Source organism: Ursus maritimus, unplaced genomic scaffold (genome assembly GCF_017311325.1).
Source record: "Ursus maritimus isolate PB19 unplaced genomic scaffold, ASM1731132v1 scaffold_6, whole genome shotgun sequence".
In the NCBI taxonomy this organism is placed as follows: domain Eukaryota; kingdom Metazoa; phylum Chordata; class Mammalia; order Carnivora; family Ursidae; genus Ursus; species Ursus maritimus.
This window is the reverse complement of record NW_024426774.1, coordinates 57,166,210-57,171,107: the sequence shown is the minus strand read 5'-3', so window position 1 is coordinate 57,171,107 and position 4,898 is coordinate 57,166,210.

The following is a 4,898-nucleotide window of genomic DNA, read 5'->3' as shown; positions in this document are numbered from 1 at the left end:
TATATATATATATATATATACACACACACGTATATATACCATATTTATATGGTATATATATATATAATTTATATATCTATAACTGGCATATATATATACACATATATATATGTATATATATACACACACACACACTAGAAAACTTCACCTTTACAAAACAAAAACACAATACACACACATTTCTATTGAATACATGTAAAGTGTAACACCTTACCAAAAATAAAGAATTTAGGTTCTGTCCAAACACTGGCACAGGGGCACCCTCACTGTGGAAAGGGCTGGGAACCCAGCAACGGCAGGCCTGGGATGGACTAGATTGGTTCATGCATAGTTTTCTGGAAATGGCTTAAATTAGAAAGTAAGATAAAATGGGTCAGGGGAGATGCACATAAAGCCAGAAAGATTTAGGATAGTATGCACAGGTGGGTATACCTTGTTTATTTTAATCCATCTCATTTATGTGCTTCCTGTTAGGAGAAATACTGTCCCAGTGTTTTGACTTACAGCAGCCTGGTGTTAATCAGTGTAAATGTCATCTAAGAGATAATTAAGAAAGAAAAAACGAAAAAAAAAAAAACCCCAGCTAGCCAAAGAATAAACAGGAAAACTTAATAATCACTTTATGGTGTAAAAAAAAAAATCCACTTAAGGCTGTCTGGGAAGATTTCTGTATAGACTTAAACATGAGGGCAAGGAGATGAGTTTCTAGGTTCCATGGCGGTTCTGAGACATCCCTGGCTCCCATGTGCTCCGCAGGGCCCACGGTACCCACCCAGAGTCCTTGAGAAAGCAGTCTCTATGTCCCTGCAGAGGCGCCTGTGACCACCCTGGAAAGCGATCTGGTCTGCCCAGGCATGTCACTTCCATCCCACAGGGGGTTCCTCCATTCCGACAACCATTTAGATATTTTTGTGTCACTTTTGTTTAAACAACAGAAATTTATTGCTCACAGCTCTGGAGACTGGAAGTCTGAGGTGTGTGTGCCAGCATGGTTAGTGAGGGTCCTCTTCGGGGTCACAGACTTCTCCTTGTATCTTCACGTGGTGGCAACAACTAGGAAACTTTGGGGAATCTCCTATAAAAGCACCAATCCTGTTCGTGAGGACTCTACAATGGGCCCTGAGTCACTGAATCACTTCCCAAAGGCCTCGCCTACTAATGCCATCACCTCTAGGGGTTAGGATTTCAACATATGAACGGGGCGGGGGTGGGGGGGAACGCCAGCGTTTAGACCACAGTGTGTTGTCTTCATGGTGGAATTCTTTCTCTCTCCAACCCCTTTCCCTCATTAATTCTTACTCATGGTTTGTTTCAGATTAGCTGTCGTCTTTTGATGATCCTCCATATCTGCACATGGTTCCCCTCCCGTCTTTTCCTACATCTTATGTTTTTCCTATGAGAGCACTTACATGATATTATAACTGCCTGTTTACTTATTCATCTGTGTCGCCCTTTAGACTATGAGTCCTGTGAAAGAAAGATCTATTTACACCTTATTCACCATTTTATACCCAATGCCTTCCATAGTGTCCTTGACATATATGGGTCTCAATAAATATTGTGAATCATTGAATGAATATCTAAAGTGTTACAGAGCCTTAATCCTAACTGTGTGATAGAGTCCTATAATACTTCCCAGAAAAATTAAGAATTCAACTAGTTCTTAAAGGTTTGGAAAGACTTCTATGTTGGTGATAAGGAAAGATTTTCTAGGCTATCGATTTATATAAAAGAGGTAAACTGAGGCAAACTCAAATTACCAAAAATTGAGTTTATTCAGGAATAACAGTGGAATTGCAACTTGAGACACTCAAACTAGCAATCTACAGGCAAGTCCATTGAGGGTTTGAGGCAGGCTACATTTATGGGAAAGGAGTGCAAAGAAGGGGGAGTTTACCTAGAGTCCAAATAGCAAGGTCATTGGCTTGAGGGTGGGGAGGGGTTCTTGGTGGATGTTCATTGGTCAAGGGATAAGTTTCAGTTTTCTATCTATCAGGCATTTATGGGAAATCAGTCTCTCATTCCTTAAGTTTTATTTTCCTGAGGATGTGTGAATGAGGTTCTCATATCATTCCCATATCATATTCCCTGGTTCCATTATAGATTTAAATCCTTTCACAAGGCAGAGGGAATAAGATGTGTAAAGGCCCTGAGGCAGGAGTAGCATGGCTTGTTCAGGAAACACGGTTCAGAAACACTTTGTGTGGTGAGAACACATGGTACTTGGTAGGGCCTGGCAACAATGAGGCTGTTATCATATACTCTGGCCAGATTGCAAAGGGCCTTGAATGATTTTGGATTTAAATGAGTAGAAAAAGATGGAACCATTGAGGAGATTTTAAGAGGAGAGTAGTGTAGTCATTTGGGTTTTAGAAAGATAATCCATGGGGCTTAGTGAGTTAACCAACTGACTCTTAGTTTTGGCTCAGGTCATGGTCTCGGGATCATGAGATGGAGCCCCACATCAGGCTCTGTGCTCAGTGAGGAGTCTGTTCGAGATTCTCTCCTTCTCCCTCTGCCCCTCCCTCCCTGTCCCTCTCTCTCTCTTAAATAAATAAATACATCTTTTTAAAAAATAATTCGTGACAACAGAGGAATTTTAGGTGGGAGAAAAACAGAAGTAAGGAGTTCAGTGAGGTCACAATTACAGTAGATAACAAGCTCTGGAAGTGGCTGTTGGGAGGAAAAAAAAGAACTGGATTTGAGAGACCTCTTAGAGGTAGATTGGACAGGAACTCAGTGACCAAGGGGATGTAAACAGTGAAGGAGAAGCAGTGTATACCAACTTTGAAATTGGATGCTAGGGAGGATGACAATGTCACTAACTGAGCTGGTGAATATAGTTCAGTTTTAGATAAAATGAGTTTAAAGGTCTAGGAGACAATCAGCAGCAGATGTTCAGAAGGAAACTGGTGATTTGAGTCTGGAGATTAGGATTGGAAGTTGTGGGAGGCTGAATGATGGCCCCCAAAGAGATCTAGATTTTAATCTTTGGAACCTGTGAATGTTATCTTACATGGCAAAAGGGACTTTGCAGATGTCATTAAGTTAGGGATCTTGAGATCCAGGTGGACCTTAAATGTAATCACAAGTATCTGTATAAGAGCGAGGCAGAGAGAGATGTGACCATAGAAGAGGGAAAAGGAAGCAATGAGGGAAACAAAATGTTGGAATATGCAAGGAGGAAGTCATAATCCAACGAATACAAGAAGCCTCCATAAGCCAGAAGAAGCAAGGAAGGACTTCCCTACAGCATCCAGGAGAAATCAGCCCTGCTGACACCTTGACTTTATCTCGTGAAACTGACTTCACACTTTTGCTCCAGCACTGTAAGAAAATAAATGTGTGTTGTTTAAAACCATCAAATTTGTGGTAAACTGGCTTCAGCGGTTAAAAGAAACTAATACAGATGTATAGTTCAGGGAATCATTGGCAAGAAGCACCTAGAATAAAATCATCTAGGGAGAGAGAGCATGTAGGATAAGGAGCTAGGAGGACCCAAGAAGGGATCTTGGAGTTCAACTCTTAACCTTCAGACAGAGACAGACTTCCCAATATTCCCATTCTACAATATCACAGACTAGATATCCTGAATAATCCTCTCACTGAAGGCAACTAAAAATAGTTGACAGAGTATTTTTTTAGTCTTTCAAAATGCATTTTATGCTGACAGCAAAGTAAGAAATACTTGAGATCAAGAACTAAATGCAAGTGGGGACCCAGGAAGTAAGCAAAAACCTGGAGAGGCCTTTGCCTTGAGGGCATTTCCCAAATGAGTGAATACAAAGGTTAAAGTGTGCACAAAGTGAGTGGTCTAAGCATAGACCCCTCTGCTTAAATCTAGGTCCCCAAAAGCCTACTCCTTTTGTGTAAAGATGAACCACAAAGAAACCTTCTGCTCCATCCCCCACATTCCCCAGCAAATTGCAAGGAAAATTACCTGCCTTGAGAGTTGACTATGAATGGAGGGAGAGAAAAAACAGAGTTTGTAACAGAGCCAGCACTCACACAGGCTTGTAGCCCAAATTCACACTATACCTGGGAGTCCAAAAAAAAAAACCGAAGTCAAGAATTAAAGGAAACCTTAATGTGTAGTTTCTAGGAACCTAGAAGTAACAGATGCAAACCTGTTCTAATGGAACCCATCTCCAAAAAAAGGCTTCAAAGAATTCCCATCAGTAAATTCTAAAGAAATATGTGCTCATGGTCAAAATCACAAAACATAAAAGCAAATAATATACCATGAGCAAGGGCCAGCAAAAACAACAAACACAATCAGACTACAAAATATCAGCTATTGGAATTACCGAGCATGAAATAAAAATATGTCAAAGATATTTAAAGAAATAAGAAACAATTGAAAATATACACAAAACATGACCTAGCAGATTTGAAAAAGACTCAAAAGAATTTCTAGAAGTTTAAAATACAGATATTCCTCAGAGATATGGTGGGTTCGGTTGTAGACCACCTCCATAAAGTGAGTATTGCAAAAAAGCAAGTCAAATGAATTTTTTGGTTTCCCAGTGCATATAAAAGTTATGTTTACACTATACTGTAGTCTAGTAAGTGTACAATAGCATTATGTCTAAAAAAAACAATACACCTCAATTTAAAAATACTTAATTGCTAAAAAATGCTAACCATCATCTGAGCTTTCTGAGGGAGTTGTAATCTTTTTTGCTGGTGGAGGGTCTTGCCTTGATATTGATGGCTGCTGACTGCTCAGGGTGGTGGTTGCTGAAGGTTGGGGTAACTGTGGCAATTTCTTAAAATAAGACAACAATGAAGTTTGCCAAATCAACAGACTCTTCCTTTCATGAACAATTTCTCTGTACCATGCAATACTGTTTGATAGCATTTTACCCACATTAGAACTTTAAAAATTGGAGTCCATT